General features: G+C 32.2%; 1 protein-coding gene across 2 annotated transcripts in view; it reads right to left on the bottom strand.

The window, feature by feature from the left end:
• LOC132950020 ((11Z)-hexadec-11-enoyl-CoA conjugase-like) overlaps positions 1-18091 on the bottom strand; it is a 54596-nt gene extending 36505 nt beyond the window's left edge. Inside the window, exon 1 of one of the 2 annotated variants that reach the window (XM_061021202.1) lies at positions 17585-18091. The gene's annotated coding sequence lies outside the window, so the exon portion shown is untranslated. The remainder of the gene's footprint in view (positions 1-17584) is intronic. The other variant, XM_061021201.1, reaches the window with a different exon arrangement.
• Positions 18092-21714: the final 3623 nt, after the last annotated feature.

Genomic DNA, 21714 nt, shown 5'->3' with positions numbered 1-21714 from the left:
ATTGAGTGTAAAATATTTAGCACAGTTCGCATTTAACATGTTAAAGTTTGTATGGTAATGAACGCCTAATGACTAATGAGTGAATGTATATTTATAAGCATGCAGTAGTCGTGCACGAACATGAATACAATAAATACTCGTCCTAATAGGTATTACAAAAATAAATTGAATTTCAGAATTTTTTCCCATGATAAAATATGGTCCAATATACAATCATAATAATATAAACATGCATAATACTACCTATATAATAGTAGATTAGGTTAAGTGGGTTAATCGTTATTTTGGTATTGAAACATTCGAAACTATTCGATGTAATATATTATATACAATAGTTACTATACTCTGTCCAGCGGGAGAACACTGTAAATCGAAAATGACAAAAATGGGAAAATCGGTTCTTCTGCTCATAGTGAAATCGTTTTTGACGGCAGGGTTTCAAGTGGAGATGCGCAGAATTAACGTATTTTCTCACTGAACAATGTATAGTGTAATTCTATGGGTAAGCTTGTAAGTTGTACTGAATCAAAATAAAAATAAAATATTAGATTAAGTTAGATTAGGTTCAACCCGGGAAAACCATTTGATCTCGGAACCATATACATATATTACTTACAGTACAAGAATCCAGACTGGAGGAGTGTCCAACGCCGGGCATAGAAGAAGACAGTAATACAGTATATACATGACAAAATATAAAGGTTAGGACTTAGGTTATGAATGATCACAACTTATTTGATACACACATCCCACTCAAATATTTCTCCACTTCATTTATATCGTATAGTTCTCCATTTCTTATTGGCTGTCATTAAATACATATATACATTGTGATACGTACAAACATAATATGATATAACATATTAGGGAAAAATCGACCAATCAAAAATAGAGAACTACAATATAGGCTGAGTTATATTCGGCTATATCTACTTGGTCATGGTACAGTACTATAGATTCTAGGACGGGTGGTCTTGAAAACTTGGCCAAATAACGAGTACGGAATCTTCACGATCAGTCTGGTGAAATGTGAGCCACTTGGCAAGCCTAATCCCATTCGGATGTATAATAATAATAATTGTTAATCTCCTCCATCCACTTGGTAGGGAGGATAACCTATATGGGTTGTGTACCTACATTGTTAGATAAAATAAACGATGGCGACAAGTCTATTATAGAGTAATGCTTAAAATAAACAGGTCCTACCTCGTCGCCGGCCTAATATGGGGAAAAAAGGTTAGGTTAGGTTAGGTCTGAAATGGAATTACGCGTTAGATATACATTATTAGCTGCGTGATACATTGACCTAAGATTACTCACGCACTGTGTCTAGTGCACTGCATATTTCAGCACGCGCTTCGTATCAAACGATAAAATAGTTTGTTATTACATTTATTTATTTTTTACAATCAATACTTCGTAATACCGACGTGCATTCAGGCCTGTGAAAACTTGAAGAAACAACACAAAAAATGCAATTGTTATAGTAAGCATAAAATCAAAGGCATTTTTTTAAAACTATTATGTCTGATATATTACACTATATTCAATACTTATAATTCAATGGCATTACATATAAAAAAAACTCATATTCTCCTAAATTGGGAATCTTAGAATTACGAGCATAAAACAACAATTTATAATTCATGGTTATTTTTACTAATAGTTTAAAAAGGAATCAAATTATAAATTAAAGTATGGAATATTGTGTTAAAAGATTTTGAATGTAACTTATGAAATTTTACTGTGTTACTCGGTTTTGTTATTCTATGTTATTTTATTGAAATTAAGTTGTTTTATTTTTAGTATGTAATTGTTGTGTCTATTATGTAATGTAACTCTCTACTACCATCACAAGCATTGCGCTTAAAGGAGGTAGTAGATACTTTATTGTAAATATTTTAATAATATGTAAATCATCTTATTTATAAATTACAGTAAAATTATTAAAAAAAAAAAAAAAAAGGTGGGTAAGTTGATGTCGCTCTGCTGTACATTAGGTTACAAGTGGGTCACTGTGTCAATGGTGTATAGAAAATGCTAATATTAATATTCAATAAAAATTGCAAGTATCTGCGGTCATTTGTTTTAGAGTTACACCAAAAACCAAAATCGATTTAGCAAAAAATGATTTTGCGTAAAAATTCCCGTTTTTCCTTAGTTTTTTACTTTTGACCCCGCAAAGTATCAACTAGATTCACTGTCCTATCAGACAAGATACTGTTGAAGAAAATCTAAGTACTTTTACTGTCCTAAAAGGTGATGAGACACAAAAAATAATAAAAAAAACACACACCATTGTAAAATCAATACATTCATCGTTCCACTCGGAATCTAAAAAAAAATATTGAGTTTATTAGGTACTACAATAAATACAAATATTTTTTAGCATACCAAGTTTCCAGGATTATTAGATTTTGATTTCTAAGAAATTAACAGAATTTATTTAATTAAATATGGACGAAAACTTTGTTTTGAAATAGGAAGTTTTAAATATTATGGTTCTTACTGCGGTGTATGGGTAACTATAAATTATTACATGGATATATATTTTCGAGGTCTTCTGATAACCTTTTTGACTTTTATTCTTTTTCATTCCCACGGGGATGATATAAAATGTATACCTACGTGTTAGTGATAGTCGTGCCGTATAAATATATAATGAATCATTTTCAAAAGAAAAACAGCTGCACGTGAGACTATATTGTATAATCGATCCTTGGACTACCTAGTTTGTTTTATGAATAATTTACTTGTACCCCTAAGTTAGATAAACGAGAAAATATATTATACGAGTGGCCATCGATTCACGTCGCGGACGCACGCAAAATAATCACCTCGTCGATGTCACTTTAAGGTGTCGAGCGATGTGACTATGCATTATTTTGTTATTAGAGTATTCTACTTATGGTACGCGTACGTATAAGAAAGTAAATCACTAGTATGTTGTAGGTAAAATACAATTAATGCATACATTGCAGATAACCTCCAAGTAACCACGAAAATAATGGCTCGATATTGACCACCAACATTTGATATTGAATGTGTATGAAAGTTAGTACGTAGTTAAAAGAATAGTTTAAAGATAGAGGCAGTCGGGATACAATAAGATCCGGTGTGTAGTTCTCATATCACTTCACTCACCTTGGTACAAGATAATGGTTTGTTGACAGTGTTGAAGTAGGTATTAAATTTGAAAGTAATGATAAATAAACATTAAACACATTTCTCGAATTTTGTTAAAAAATGTTTGATAAAATACATGTTGTATGTATTATTATACGCTGTTGCAGACTGCAGAACAAATTAAAGAAAGATCTTTTTAAAGTTTCATCAGAAATTCAGAACTCGATTTACGATCTAAAAAGGCGCTACATGAAACTTTTTGAGTACCTAATCCGTAAACTCGAAAAAAAAATACTGTAAGTGCAATTTCTATTATGTTTTTATATATTATTTATAAATATAATAAAAAAAAATATATCAAAAATACATATCTATCATAATATTATATATTGATAAATACGCAGAAGAAAGAAGTATAATGAATATTGGATAACCTCAAAAACAATAATTTAGAACTATCAATAAAGATCTGCACAGACTTTGACACTTTGGCGTAATTCTGTAAGCTCACTATATACTACAAAATAAGTAGATAGGAACTATCGATTTTGTAATCCACCGCGTGTGATTACTTCTTGTTCGATACAACTAATATATTTTATCTGAAATTTAATACTCAACATCTGATATCCCTCTAGTCTCTACATTATTCTATTTACAAAAAGTATAATGGTTCATGATATATTTATATTATATATATTATTATACATATTATATTATTTACTATACGAATTATAATTTTCACGATTATACTCGAGACGTCTGAATATATTATGCACATTTCCAGTATTTATATTTTAAAATGCGAACTTTAATTTGTATATTATAGTTAATAGTTATACTCCATGCCTAGCCTATACTAAATAGTAAATGTATTAAATATTATTAGTTATTACCCTAAAACACTATTTTCAAACTATTAATATTTAAATATTTTGATGAATTAGGTCCGATTATATATCAAAATATATTTTTTTTCGGACAATTTTCTGTAACTGTAAAAATGCTTTGAAAGTATACTTAGTCCAGTAGAATTTAGAATACATTTAAACATATCACTATATTATATTATTCAGACTTGACAAATTTCAGATTTGTGAAGTTCCCCAAGGAATTTTTAGATAATAAATTAAAACAATTGTTGATAAATCTGCAGAATAAAATATGACTATAGGTAAATCATAAAAATGTCAACCTAATAGTTCATAATATTTATAACAACGTTGAATAGTTATCAAACGAATATCTTATAAAAGTTAACTATTTATTATTTTTTGTTTTTGTAACTGTTGTATAACAGTAGTTATAATAAATATGTTATTGATTTTCCACGCATCTAATTAGGTTGGACAGTGTTCTCATTCAATTTTTCTGCATTCCCCAGACCCGAGTAACACAATAACGAATGCTCCAACTTATTCCAAAGACAAAGCATTGAATTGTACAATTAAAAACACATTGTGCATTATATAAATTTATGTATCACATATGTACATTAAGTATATATATATGTGTATAACATATATATTATGTATATTTTATAACGTTCTTCCAATTGTTGTACGAACATTACAAGGTTCTAGTATTAATGCATGTTTTTTGTAAGAGTATAAAAAATACAAGTATTTAGATATCAAGAGCCTCTAGAATGAAATAAAAAAATTCAACTTTATACATCACTCATATTTTATTATTTTTTTCGTATTGTCGTAACACGCTCGCTCTCGCTGCATTAATTCATTTTCCAGAAGAGGAAATAAAAACAACGGTGATCTAAATTAAATTTTTCTACTACTACGTCTATGAGTTAAAGATTTATGCATCTCCAGTTGGCTACAGTGCTATTATATAATACTAGGTATGTTTTAAGTTTAAATTCTTAGATTTTCGTATTTTATTCATTATTTATTTAGTTTCTTATATCTTAGACATCCGTAATCTTTGTAAATACTCCAATCTTTTTATCTTTAATCTTCATATACTTCAGTATATTTCATCATAAGTTATTAGTTATTACATTTTGCAATTGACTTTACACAGCTCTTCAGTTATTATAGTAGGTACACCACGTTGTAATTAGTTTAGCAATCATTTACATCCTGCCAGTCAGTAATTAGTTTACTCGACTCAAAATTAAGATTTAAAATCAAATATTACTATAATATTTTTTTTTATTATTATTAATTTAGTTTGTATTTAGTATACTTAAGTTTTAATTAATCATTATTATGATCGTTTTTCTTTTATTTTTCGTTACAAATATACTAAGAATGTACCACGACTGTACCAAGTATCTTACTATAGTATATAATTATTAATCTTACTGTAACTCAATAGGAAAAGAATAATTAATCTGAATTACTTTTATCGAAAACCAGATAAATATATTGTACAAGAAAACATGATAAATTAGTAAGTGTAAATAGTAGTTTATAATTAAATGTTATATAAACGTTGAATACTGTATAGTTAAGACCAAATGCTAGAAATAAATAATTTAACAAGTCGCAAAGCTGAAACTAATAACATGAAATCTGAATAATTGTAAATAAATAATGATCATTATTATAATTTCAGTTTAAATTATGGTATTTGTACTGGGATCTAATAAAATATGTAAATGTTGACTCAAAAATGAATAAATATAGACAGAATGAAAATTAACAGTTAAAATTCATCGTAAAACTTTAAAAAAGGATCATCATTTTTAGATTAAGTTAAGTTAAGTCTTTATTTTTTGTTTAATGAAATATTAGTGGAACAAAAATTTATTTTAAATGTGAAAAAATGCAATTGTTACATAGGAAAAACACGCACTCGGCACTCATGTTTATTTTAATAATATGTTTTTATAATTTTCATTGTTTGCCTGTTTGGTTATTTCTTAAAATAACATTATTTTTAAAATTAATTTCAATTTCAGAAAACCTTCAATCAATACCTTAATAGATACCATAATATACGTATTTTATAAAACAAGGTATAGCAACCTAAGTCGTATGTCATTCCATTATTAATTATTAATAGACAAAAAAGGTAGCTTTTAATTAACCGTTTAAATTGTTACTCTGAAATGTAACATGAAAATATGAAGTGTTCTCATTATTTTCTAATGATTTATCTTTTATACAGATGATTCTGAATCAAAAAAAATGTTAGTAATTTAAATCCTTCTTCACTTTTCTGCCTTGTATACAATATTGATCTAACCAGCAATAATGTTTATAATATGTTGTTTGAAAATTAAAATAACCGTTTTATTAAATACTGCGAGTATGGAAAATATTCAAACCTTCCCTGGTCCCATATCCACTCATCTAAGACTCCACAAAACTAATTGATATTCATTTTTAAACTGTTTTTGCAATAATTTCAAAAGTTTTAAGGCACGTGTGGAAGATATGTGGATGTTTACAATTTCAAACCATTATTCAAGGACACAATATACAGGGTGATTCACTAAGCATGACACCACTTCCGTCTTTTCTTTTCATAATAATAAATGTGTTCAACATTTTGAATTTTAGATTTTTAAATACACGGGGTACTGAAGAATCCCATTTTCATTAATTTATTTTTATTTTTATAACATTTATGTGTGTCTGATATAAACGTCGTTTTTCCAATGGGAACCAATCCTTTAAAAATTGTTTTACAAAAGTGTAAGATGTTATATTGGATCTAGTATATTTATTATACTTAGACCATTTTTACAAATTATAAATGTTGAAAGACTAATAATAATTACTACAAAATGTTCAATTCATCATACCCTCCATTTCTTCCATACCCATGATCATGGACCTATTATCCAAGTAACTATATACTCGTTGGAATTTTGATTTGGATACATCAATATTTTAAAAAATGTCATCTACTTATCAATTTAAAGGGGGAAAGGTGATTCTCATATAAAAAAAAGGTATTGGTATCGCCACATGAAACTCTCTAAATGGTATACAAACTCAAAGTATTTGAGAATATGGCCATTAAGTAAACTTACTTAAAAATTCCTAGTCAAAATTTGAAAAAAATCATTATTAAAGGAGTAAATGGAAATAAGCATGCTTAGTGAATCATCCTGTATATTATATTAAATATACTTAGACGCTATATACTGCATTATAATAATAAGCAATGAACGATTGATAAGAGTATAATCATAGAAAGTAGAAACTTGTGTTTTGTACTTACATGGAAATATATTTTTAGTTTTGGTCAAGAGAGTGCGGATTGACGAATGAAAGTGGTGAAAAATGGTCGGATTGATGATAAAGCATGAGCGTACATTTTTCTGGCCATCGATAATAATCGAAAAAAAAACATCCTTGACGGATCACTTCATTTTATTTATTATTCTCATGATCAATAATCCAATTCATTTTTTGCCATACCCGTAAACAATACAAATCTTAAAAATAAATCTCGCTATCAAATACTTTTTTAATACCTATGCAAAAGACAAGCACTTTCACACATTCATACCATTATATTTTTTCTTGATAGATTTATGGTACAAATAAAAACATATTAAATAGTTCTATTTTATGTATTTTAATTTCCAGAATTCATTTAACAATGCTCTCTAGATATGGTCGCATCACCTATCTCAGCTATTTAAACAAACACTTCAAATTAAGTAAAAAATTAAATCTTGTACATACAATATTACGATCCATCTGGAACGACGACGACGTTATCACGAAGGTAGTGTTTTACAATAATATATTTTCCACAATATAGCTCAATTCCTTTGTTCTTATTCCTTTGCTACTTCATATACATTAATGTTCCATTACCAGCGTTCTTATTTATGTTAAACGAAGCATTTTTAACTCTCATCCTAAACACACTATCCCCATTACACATGGTCGTCTTTTATCTAAAACTTTAAACCGTAGGAAATTTGATAGGTGCTTTAATGGCACTTACACAAAGTACACAAAGTAAAATTAAATATTAATAATAATATACATATACGATATAAGCTAATACAAAAGGTATAATATATGAGTGTCAGATTAAAAATTAAATTTGCGGTCTATAGATTGTTATTGTTTTCACCGTTAAACTTTACGCATTTGGACCATATTCAAATTAGTTAATACGTATTAACTTACAACGCATATGTAATGTTTGAACAAAAACTAAACATTTCTTTAATTCGAAATTTGGCTTGGTCGAGTGTAAATAAAAACGTTTTATTTGGGTCATGTAGTTCAATCATTAATTAACAGTAGTTTTTCACAGTTATTGTACATAGTATACATACACAACAGTTAATGTATTGACTGCCAGACTTGTTATACATAATATCATATTGTTAAATTATTTTATCCAAGTTCCATACTCGTTTTACTTGCAGCGATATTAATGTACGGAAATACGCAAACATGTTAAGCAATATAAGTAGTTTGATGGTAGATATTGGATCGGACAGACGTTTTTAACAAAAATTAATATTGTTTATAGTGAGACACAAATTGCAATATTGTATAACAAGTATAATACCTACGCCATAATTGTCATAACTTTTAAATAAAAATCAAATTGTTAACAGAATACGAGAACGAAATGGAATCATTCTTGTTTGCGAGACTATTCATTATATTTCTATAATATATTTTATACTTTTAACACATTGTCGTGGTATTTTCATAGCGATTCATTAATTAAATGATGCTTGCACCCGGTGGCCTTTACAACGAAACGTATGTGATGATACCTATAATAATATTAAACGAGTTTTCAAACTTGAATGATCTTCAAAAGTTTCGTTCGTTTATAACACGATGTATCTACCTACGATGTAACTATTGTCAAGAATATAATATATGTTAGCTAGGTATTACTCATTAGTCATTACTAAATTTAATATAATAATAGTATTACTGTTAAATTATCAAAATGATAGATGTTGAAACGCAAACGAGTGTCGTAAAAAATGAATTATAACCGAATCAAAATAACACACTTTTAAAAACAATATAATTTAATAATAATATTATACTTAAACGCGATAATTGAACAGGTAACTATAATATTATAGTGTCGTACATTTTTAGAATTTATCACGCCATGCGTCAAATCATTAAATTATTAAAATTATGTGAGGTTGGACGGCAGTGATGGGTAATAATAATAATAATAATAATAATATATAAATGGAGTTTGAAAAACAATTCCTACGACGGCCAGTGTGCGATAATAATAATAATATAATATGCCTATGTAATAATGTGTCAGCCGTCGAAAATCATACGGATAATTTTTTTTCATCTCCTATAGAAATCTGACGGTATAATACTCAGAACAACCGGAACAGATAAGCGTTTATTGACCCTGCCGTGATGAAATGACTAAGTTACTTCATTTTTTACGTGTACCATCAAGTAGTGCAGTCACAAATATCGGATAGTCCATTGTCTGGCGTCACGCCAAACCGCCTAAAACGAAATGTTTGCATAGCTACACATATTATAGGCATTGTTTTTTTCGCTCACGAAGAGAAAGAAACGAATCCATTCGGACTATCCTAATAAATTATAATATTATTATTTTTATTATATCACAACGTGAACTGTTTGCGATACTGAATGATCATTATTAAACTATTATTATTAAAATATTATTATTATTATTAAAATATTATATTGTGGGTCCGAAGCGAAGACTCGACCGTCTCACGGACAAATATACGGTGAAGTTTTTTTTTTTTTTTTATTAAGCTTTTAGTAATATATTATATAATATTATAATTATAATATTATAAATTAACAATACATTTTAGTTTGATAGTTAGTGCTGAATTAGGACTATATACCTATACGACACGGCCCGATTTCTTCAACGTATGAGGAACTAAAAACAGTAAGTCAAATTTCTATAGGTAATACTAAAAGTTACCGATAAAACTTTTACAGGAAAATTAAATGAGAATTGATATATGTGTATAATAAATTCATTCACGAGTTTATAAATATTAGATAGGTATACATATAAGTACCTATGTAGGTACACTCGAATAAGTTATGAGCGTAAGTTCCAACTTGTTAATAAATGATTTAATATGATTATATACATTTTAAAAAATGTCTACATACTATGTACGTTTATGTTAAGTGTTAACATTATCAAAATAAACCACACAAATTTAAATTTATTTTTTAAGTACTGTGGTTTTTTTTTTATTTTTGGCTACATTTTTACAATTATACATTTTTGACGATGTCAATATTATTTTTTAATATTCCGAGTTAATACACACTTAGATATGAGTTATTTTTTTGAACTTGCAATAAAAAACCAATTTTTAAAACACTGACACGATTCTCCAGCCCTAAGTATGAATGATAAGGAAAGGTAATTGTTGTTCAACTTCTATATATTTTATTCTTATTTATATTTTATAGGAAATCATTCACCATATCCATATACTACATATTATACCTCGTGTAGTTAATTACGCTCATTCGAAATATAATCTAGCTAAATATGCTACCTATATAGTAGGTATTAGGTATACTATATTATATAGCTGGTAGGTAAAATTAAAATACTAATTACTAACCTAACTACATATATGTATATATATGTTTAATACACATAATTATAGATCCATAATATTATATTATTATAATTTTTATATACAATCGCTCCGCGATACGACTGCCAACTATAATACGTCGTAATATTAAATATTATTATAATATACGACAGTATAGGCATATTCAAATTTCGAAGCATACGCTATGTTACAATTAATTACATATATTAATTACATATAGTTGTCTGTAATCAACGATTATACGCTGCACTGGACGGCCGGCGTGTTTCACGGTGGTTGCTTGGTAAGATTAAATGTAATAATTACAATATTATGTTCGATGATCGCACTGTCGAGTACTTGACATTGGCGATGGAGCGTATCAATAATGACTGCGACGACGACAAACGAAACTCCACGTGCAAGTCCGATGGTATTGTATTATATAATATTATATCAAATATAGTCGTGGGGGGAGTGCCTACGATATTGAATGGCAAAAGCGCGTGGTGCCGATGCCGTCATATCGCCTACACCAACCCCCCTCGCCCTACCCCGTCCGTGTTACCGGCTGTATGGTCCTGGCACGTTCGAGTTTTTTTTTTAATTGAAGCATCCTGCAGGACCCAACTGATCCACCGCGGGAAGAAACAATATATATGATATAATATATGCGGCGATAGATTGGAGAGAGAGAGATACGCACATTGTTTCGTGTTATATTTTTTTACAACACAATATAATACCATGTATTATTATCGTGATGAATGAACTACAATACTGGCGGAGAGGGACCGACCATCGAACTATATGGAGGTGATGAGAAAAATATTATTGTATACGATAACGCATTACGGGTGTGTGTGTGTGTGTGTGTGCTTTAATTATTTTGTACATTACATCGTATTCAATTTACAATCCGCTGATTCGTATAATATATGGCGCGAGAAATATACATTATCATCGATCAGTTTCTCGGGTTAATTAGAAATTTATATCCAAACGGATGTATACATAATATATAACACACACATAGATATATATATTATATTATTATATACAGATATAAATCATTCGCGAGAATCGGACTCTGGTATATCATTAATATTGAGACGGAAAACGATAAAACTAAAATAGACATTTACACGATCGTCGTTGCGTGCAAATAACGATGTTTGGAAATGAAAAAAAAAAATTCCGTTTTTGTTTCTTTTAGTCGCTTCACTAAACGATTGCCGTTCTCACTGTGTAACCATTTCGTGCAGCAACGTCTCGATTGAGCAAGAATAATTTTCAATAACAGGTGTCCGAGAGGTTCTCGAAATGAATATCGTTCCACATCACGCTTGTTGATAAAATTCCAATATTTGTGTATAGGTTACACGTACACAATGTTTTTTAATAAGGAATCTCGAACCTAACGTCGCTACTGATTGTTTATCATCCGTTACGTAACATAAAATTACCGCTATCTCGTTCGCAGCTTACATATTTAGTAACAAAATATAGTTCAATGCAATTATCATGTATTTTTGTTAATTTAATGGTGAAATTGTCTACATCAGTTAACTCGTCCAAAAGCATTTAGCCAAAAATGTAATATCCTCATTGTATGTCTGAGTTCAGGAAATAATGAAAAAGCAACAAAAACTTTCAACCTTTTTTATGTATTCATTATTATATAGCTAGTATAAAGGGTGTGTGAGATTAAAAAAGGTTGCATTTTGTGGGAAACGTGACAGCGTGAAAAATCTCTATTAAAACACGTACATAGATAATAAATGTTTTTTGCTTACAAATCTGTTTATTCAAAATTTAAACTTTAAAAAATATTTAATCTCTTTAAAACTAGATCAAGTGCTTTAACACATTATACACGCTCTTTTCTCAATTAAATGTCTATAAGCATAAAAAAAAATTATGCATTGAATTGAAAAACACTACTACGAAGAAGCTATTCTCATGTTGTACGTATACAAACCGAATTTAAATTAAATTTCGACTACCTAATTCACATAAAATGTTTTATTTCATAAATATTTCAGGAAACATAAAATCGTGTGATTCGATTTTATTAATTTAAGGGTACGCTACGCACAGCAAGTGCGACAAGCAACCGACTGTTTTAAAACATAATGTACATTAGGATACGGCGGAATAATAAACCCAGGTTCCGGTGCCATACATAATGCAACAGTAATTCTACTGCAGCCGAGTCCGTTTATTACGAATTTGTTAAAATATTTATCTCTCTATCCTTTAGAAACCAAAACAAAATTGTTATACACTACACCGGCGGATTTGACTTACGTCCTTTTGACGATAAGTGTATAGGGCGTAATTCCACAGTATTATCGTGGGCGTGTGCACAATAATACTATAAAAGCGTGTTGGTTATAAGCACGTCGAGAACATTTTCTTGACACAGGAAATTTGTTACACTATCAATTTTACCCCCGACCAAAAGCTACCCACCAGCACTTTCAAAAGAAATTACTGTACATAATTCATAACTGAACGATAAAATATACCACGGATGATGGAAGAACGCCGCGATTTGTTATCTATACGCGATTGTTGTGTGCGCGTCACGCGATTAAATAACACTTAAAACATCATGCCTTACACAATTATTATTATACACGTGTCAAACGAAACTTTATAATATTTTGATAACCCAAGAAGTGATCTGAACAAATGCGATACAGATTTCAGTAATATTAACATAAATATGATTTTGGGTTGGATACGCGTTTTCTGTTTCTTACCGATTTTCCGTAAGGTTTTCGTTGTCATGGTTACTTATTAACGAAAACATATTTATGATTCACAGATTTTCACTGTAGAGGAAAACAATTCGTGTAGTGTGCTCTTAATAGGCTCAGAGATACAGTCAGGTATTGTGGCGCGGTATCAGAAAATTATTCTCTCTCTAAATAAGAATATTATACCTACATGCAACTAGCAACTAGCAATTATTGGTGTATTTTAGTAGTATTAAAACTCGTTAAAACTAATTTCAAGTTGGAGGTATTTATAGGTACACGTACACGGTATCGATTATGCGTGTTCTCTTAATATTTAAACTAGGTATAACGAAAAATATCACACCGCAACTTCTCATTTTTCTTTGTCGATGTTGAAAAATACAAATAAATAACATTACTAAGGTATTAAAAATGTAAAAAGCACTTAGGCGGTCGAAATGACTATAGTCTCCAAAATTATTCAAAATTAATCTAGTTATAAGTATAAGCACAACATGCAAACTTAGATGAAACGATTTTAAACTATAATTCTGATATTCTGGTATTCAATAGTATTCGAATTCGTATGATATGTGTACGATAAATATAAAAATATAATTAGCGACAAAAAGTTGAACTGAAGGTACAATTTATGATTGTCAACATTTTTGTATATTTATAGGTGTATAAGTAGTTACATTTAAGTTTGATTGAAATAAAAACATATCTGATTAAGAACTGCAGATATAATTGGAAAAATATATAATATTGAACAACTTATTAAACCTTGCGTGACGAAATATCAGTGTACCTACGCACGCTTGACAAATTATGATCGAAACGCCTCATGGGATATCCCGCAGCGATTTAATAATATTGTTTTAGCATTATATATTATATATTATATTATATTATATTATATATTATTATATTTGAAGGAAAAAAACATTGTACGAACACTGCAGCAGTCCATCGAAACTTAAACACGTCAACGGGGAAAAGTTTAAAGTAAACCTGCCTAGTGTGAAAACAACAGCAAACCAAGTTTTCGAAACGTAATTCGAACTCCGCAGCGATTAATCGGTCCGCGATAGAACATTTCGTTCATGGGGTCGTTATTCGTATTTTCTGTGAGCCGAAAACGGTAAAACACCGTGACGAACGCATCACGTAGATACCTAAAGCCAAGAATAAAAAAAATTACGACTGTTGGATTTTAGGAGCATTAAGTAGGTACCTACGTTTGTAAATTTATAACACCGAAAAACGATAAAATATGCGTTGTTTCCACATCAAATAATTATGTCACGTCAAACTCAGTGTACCTATGCACTTATAATATATTGTATGTCTGTATTATGCACATGTGGCGACGAACTATTACAACCTCTAACCGCGGCCCAAGGTGGCGTAGCCAGAATTTCTGAAGGGGAGGGGGGGGGAGAAAGACATTAAAAAATAATTTTTTTTATCTGTTACCTACCTATACTTTATAACATAAATCTAAAAATATGTATACCAACATAAACGAGTCCATTGTTATCAATGTGAAATTATATCTCTTTTTTATGGTTTTAAACTTATAACGATCATATTCTCCTTTATTTATTTATTTATAGTAAGGTTATTCTTCTTTTAAACCACACAGCTATATGCGCTATGATTGTGTTTTTATAGGGTTTATTAAAAATTGACATTAATACCACAGAATACTTTCATTTTATTTTTCAAAAATGATACAAAACCAATACAGCCAAAAAAAAAATAATACCTTTTTATGTATAATATTATGGCCAATGGGTGGGCATAGCACTCATGCCCCCCTCTATCCCTTGATTACGCTGCTGGCGGCCCTGTTTCTGTCTGTAATATTATTACGGGATGAATAATTATTGAACAGACGGGAGGAATAATATTATGCTGGTGAAACTAAAACTATACGTATATGTATAACTAAGGTACCTACTAAGTTATTAATTTAATTCGAAACTAAAACAAAAAACTTTTTTTGCAATAATTTTGAGCGGAAAATTGCAATAAAAAAACGTACATACAGGTACTTTTTTCTACTAAATAACATTCGGCCGTCGTCCAAGCACAATAAAACTATTCTTCTGTCGGAGACGTTATAACAAACGACATTGGTCAACAACAACGATTGCGATTTAAAAGACGAAACAAAACTCGATGGTTTCGAGAAACTCTGAGCATACTATAGTTGCCTCCCAAAATATACCTAACTATTGCTTCCCATCCTTATCATAAAGAAAAGTATTTACCAGTTGCCTCCGGTGTTCGGGTATAGTTCATAACTATTATTTACTAAAATATACCATGGAATCAAAAGATGAATTTATGAATACATAATTTATTGTGCGATAACTATAAACAATAAAGTTTAATATCTATTTTATTTAATGTAATAATAGTATAACGAAATTATAATATTCAATGTATCGAGATGTAACGAGACATTCACAGTTTTACACTTTTACATGATAATAATAAATATCAGACTATTAGGTACACAGATATTTTTCTATTCGTCTTCAATAACAATAATTGTAGTACGACCATCATGGTTTCATTTTAAGTCTTTGAGAACCTACCAATACTTAAAGTATTGATAATAAATTAAAATTACTAAGTGACTAAAATTACTAACCTCAATCTATAATGTACTACTTTGAAATTACAAATCTATTTTGATGTTTGAAAAATTATGAATCGTTTTTAAGGAACCACTTGCACATTTACTAATCAACCTGCCCCATAATGGGAGGAATAGAGTATACTAGACCCTTTCCGTTAATACGATAAAATGTAGGGTATGTCGCGGGAGGCAACTCGTGATGGTGGGTACTTGAAATTTAAAAACAATTACCTCGTAGGCGTTTCAAAATACATCGGAGCTTCTGCCCGAGAAGCCATAATGGAGTACGGCACACCGAAGGGTTAAACCCGCCGACGGGGGTGCGCTATTTCGGCTACCTCGCCGGATTCGAACACAATATTATAATATTGAATATATGTGTAGGTGGTATACACGGCCGAGGCGTTTTACCTGTTGGTGCACGCGGTACACAGATGGATAAGTGCAGTAGGTATATAGACGTGCGGTTTATAGACGATATAATATACGCAACGACAATGCGATGACCTATTGAGGCTGTACAGAATGATTATAATACAATCATTGGCAGGTATATAGGGTACTGACCGTGTCGTGCGTCTCTTCACGTGCGCCCATTCCAACGTAGCGATACGACACACACACAAACACAATACGCCTATGACGTCGTGTAAAGGGTCTTACGAAAATGTTCGGCCACAAAAACGGTAGGAATCGCATGGAGTACGGCCGACGCACATCATAACCCCCCCCACCACATTTTTAGTACGAAAGACCCCGTAGTGCCTATACTACCACATCGTTCCCGTGTATCGTTATCGTGCGTCCGGCGTGCCCCGAAATTAATGGTGATTATATAATAGTCAAGATAATATCGAGCGATAGATTTGTGCAGTGTGTCGACGGTACAAAATCGAGCTTCCCTGCGGACCCACAATGTTAGGCACATATTGCGCGATATACCAGCGAAACGTACTGAGTCGGTACGTGACTATAGTCTATAGATACCACCGTATTACGACATGTGCACGTATCGAAATTTCTCCGCGAAAATTTGGATCATAGATACCGTCGGTTGTCCGAAAATCGCGCGGTGAACGATCTCTGCCGGACGCGCGGGGGTTATGATGGAGGAAAAAAATATCGTTATAGATAATACTGTGCAGGGTTGTATAATACGATGTGGGTCGCCGCGGCGTATACCGATGTGGGTAAAATAATATAATATGGACCCGCGGCGGTTCCGCTGTATAGCTATCCGGTCGGCCCGACTGCAAACACGTTCTCGTGAATCATTTTTCCTATTATTTCATATTCCATTCGTATGAAAACGTATAAAAAAAAACCTACTTACCTACTATAATATTATTCGATTGCGTAAACTCATAAATCCGATTGCGGACTGTGCGCGAAACCGACAATAAAATATAATGCGTAAGACAAATACTGAGACAATATTATAAGAACATAACAATGACGACGATAATGATAATAATAACAATAATAATAATAAAAAGGGTAGATGGTACTCACAGTATAATAACAAAATATTGTGCGTTGATGCGACGATATCGTATCGAGCGGTTACGCACGTGGTGCCGGTGCGTGTGCCGAGGGTGTCGGTGACCGGTGTAGCGGTAGAGAGTGGGCACACGGAAAACGAATGCGACTGCTGCGGTGATGAGTCTACGACCGTGTACTTGGTGGCCAACGGTGGTAGTGTGCCGGTGGTGACGATGGCGACGGCTGTGGTAGAGTGGCGGCGGCAGTGGTGGTGGTGGTGGTAGTCGACGTGAACGCCGGCGGCGAGCTGCTGTTGCTGGACGCTCTTGCTGCTGCTGCTGCCGTTGATTCTGTCACCGTCTCCGTCGGTGCATGCGTGTGCGTGCGTGGCGTGTACGTGTGCGCGCGCCCGCGTGTCAGCGTGTGTGTGTGCGTGAGTTGGTGTGCGCGCGCACGCGACGTGAAAAGATAATAATCACAACGACTACTCGGACGGTCCCTCTGCCGCCGCCGCGAGTGTACGTACGTGTGACGGTAACGTTCGAGCGACCGTGTGCGCGCGCGCGATTCACAGTCGGCGGCGCGGACGGGGTGAGTATCTGATCGGCCGCCGCCACACACACGCACACGCACACGCGGCATACGGCACACACAATCGATAGCGGCGGCGTGCGCGAGAACCGTCGGACCAACGAACGGACGGAGATAACGGAACGGCGGACTTTTGCGGCCGGCAAACTCGCGACGCGACAGACCTACCTCAACGGCGGTCGTACCTAGGTAATGGTACCTTTGACGTTCCTGAGTATACTTTTATACATTTTCTAGGAGACGGGGCATGACGAAAACAATAAGATTCAGACTGAGATATATTATTATTATGTTTGTACAACGTTGTTCTGTCGTTACAACTGTGGTGGGGAAGGTGACTACCCGTCGAACTTTGCAATCAAATTTTCTGAAATAAAAATTAAAAACAATATTAAGTACGTCCAAAAATTATATATTAGCTGTAAAAAGCACGTTGCTCCGACGACTCCGCTACGCGTTTGGCGTTTCGTTAACAGTTTCCAAGCATAAGTCTGTGCTGTGGAGTGTGTGTGTGGCGACCACTGGATGGGGAGGTGGTGAGAAATGACTGAGGGTTCGTCGACCTCACCGGATAGATGCGATTGCCCCTGTTGATATCTATGTGTGGCGCAGATATACAATATATATTATTATTATGTGTATTATTGGCAAAACCAACAACGGTATAATACACACGACAGTCTACGTGTCATTCCTACGACGATTATTATTATATTGCACCATCGCATCGTTATTCGTCAACTGTCAGTGTATCCGGCATCCATCGTTGTGCGAGTCTAACTGGTTTGTGCCCATATAATATATATGTATATATAAATATATTATATTGTATACCAGTGTTAAAAGTACGACTATAATTTCATGTGTTTAATACAATATCGATAATATGTGTGAAATATATTGATTTTATGTACAGTTCAAATAATATATACGTTTTTTAAACTCATTAAAAAATATATAAGGGGGGCGGAGTGGCCGAGCGGACTATGGCGTCAGGTTCGATCCCGGCCACGGGTGGCATATTTCTTCGGATAGTCACGGTGTCCGGAGAGAGAGGCCGCCATCCCCCAACCAGACATGGCAAATACCTACGGGTGTCCACTAGAAAATTCTGCCAAACACAAAAACGTGTTCCTCCAACCGTTCCATACCGTACCAAAAAACCCTACAGCTAATAGCCTCGGTTGCTGGGCTTAAGACCAATGAACAATAAAAAAAAAATATAAATTGTATTTTGAATAATTTTTAACGTGCGGTAAGTATGCGTGTTTCGTATTTGCTATAGGTAGTATGATCCAATAAGTAATAACAAATTAATCAATTACTTCAGAGACGTATTTACACTTTTGCGTCCTGGGTTGACAATATTTATACGCCCCCCCCCCCTCCAATGTATCAAAAGTTGGCCACCTGGAGCAAATGTCCCCGTTGCCCCCCCCCCCTTAAATACGGCCATTTAGCTGCCAAAGAAATAAACCTACAAGCCCATATAAATTAAATGGTTCCGAATTACATACTTCTTCTACCATTGATGATTTGGACGTTATGTTGTCATGAGACTTGACATTTAATGTCCATATAGATACTATTTATAGTAAAGTACTAAAGTCTTACATGCTATTGGCTTTTAAAAACGAAACTGCTACGATCTTACTCCGACATTAGATGTCTTAAAGTACTATACCTACTACTCTCTTGTGAAGTCAATTTTAGAATTTTATCAGTGATATGGAACCCTAAACAAAAATACCTAATAGATAAGCTGGATAAAATATAAGCTTGGTCGTGTTGATGCCTCCTTGTAGGCCGAGGCTATGGATTTAGGTCTTGACCCATTGGCTTCCAGGTGGTTGTTCAATGACGTGGCTTTCATACATAAAATAATAAAAAATAAAAAATCATGTCCTGAACTTTTAAAAAGAATAAACTTAAGGTACCAGCCTTTAATTCAATAAATCATTGTTTCTTTTTAGTTCTAAATTGCTCTATTAATATTGTCAAATTCAGCCCGGAGTACCAAATTTCGATTTTTTTTTCTTTGAATGTGTAAATATGCCGACTTAAAATAGTTGTTGTAAATACTAGACTGGGGCAAGTTCCCCAGTTGCCCCTCACCCCTAAATGACGCTACTGGCTATCACCCATATCTCGATTCCATATATGAAATAACTGATAGTTCAAACGATGTACAAAATAACACTCAGCTGTTGTTTATTAAATATTGATTGCAAATTACTGAATATAAAAATTAACTTACGGCTTAGTCACACAATATACTATATTATAATATAGTCAATATAAATCTTTCCATTTTAACCGGAAATCAATAAATAGTATTAGATATTTAATAGAATTTACTCTTTCAATATTTTAGCGTAGGTACACTATAGATACAGTTTGCATAATTAATTTTCAGACAAACGGTTTTATCTATACATAATTTCGATTAATATTTTTAACATTAAACATAATATGTTTGGATTTAGTTTAATTTAATTCAAGGAAATCATTATTAAACCACAAATGTATGGCCCTAATTACTTAATTAGCTTTTGTATATTGTATATAATTTATCAAATTCTTTTTTGTAGAAGAATAACAGTATCATCTATGAAACACATTATGTACCTATATTAGCATCAACATTAATGCTATAAACAATCCATTTATATATATAATAAATACAATGAGCCAAAGTGATTTATTTTAAGGGAATACTGTATTAGACATACATTTCAATTACCTGTAGCCCATTTGTATGGTTCTATCTAATAAGATCGTTTTCAGTACCTCTGATTCGAGGTTAACACTACCAATTGCCTTTCTGACATTTAGAAAAATACCCATAGTTATTTTATTACTCAAATCTAGATGCTTTAAAAGGAAAAATATCGATTAAGAGGTTTTGTTGTATGGTATAAATAATATTTGGTCATATTTATTATGTAGATTTTTGTAAAAATAAAATGCGGAAATAAACTACAAACGTCCAATTTTATCAAAAACATCTCATATAATATAATATGACCAAAATCGTGGTGAGAATAGTTTAAAATTAGTCGCATAAAATATGGCGCAGTGTCGCGGTGATAAGCAGTGATAGAGGTGATAACCACGGACTAAAAAAAAAAAATTATTAATAGGTCGTTATCATCTATGCCCTATGGTGTCGGTGTAAGACCCGGTGAACCGTGGTGTAAACGTTGCAAAATGTTAATGGCGACTGTACTTCAGTAGTTCAGTAATCAGTGGTAATGTCGAGTAGTCTAGTTGTTTGTTCAAAAGACTCTGGTCCATACACAATAAACATATTATTTAACAAATAAACAATTTTTGGGTGGAAGAAATTTCAGGGGGGGTTGAACCCTAGAACCTTACCCCTGCGTACGCCACATAGATGCGAGTTGAGAAACAAGTAGATTGGAATGACGATAGTATAATCGGTTTTTGTAGCATTTATATAATTCCGTGACTACAGATATTATTAGATCAGAGTTGAGAGATTTGAGACATAGAATGGAGCTTTTGAAATGGTACGAAGAATTTTTGACTGAATTCTTTGGATACGA

This window comes from Metopolophium dirhodum, chromosome 8 (genome assembly GCF_019925205.1).
Source record: "Metopolophium dirhodum isolate CAU chromosome 8, ASM1992520v1, whole genome shotgun sequence".
NCBI lineage: Eukaryota > Metazoa > Arthropoda > Insecta > Hemiptera > Aphididae > Metopolophium > Metopolophium dirhodum.
Note: the sequence above shows the minus strand (reverse complement) of the source record. Positions and strands in the feature narration are given on the sequence as shown.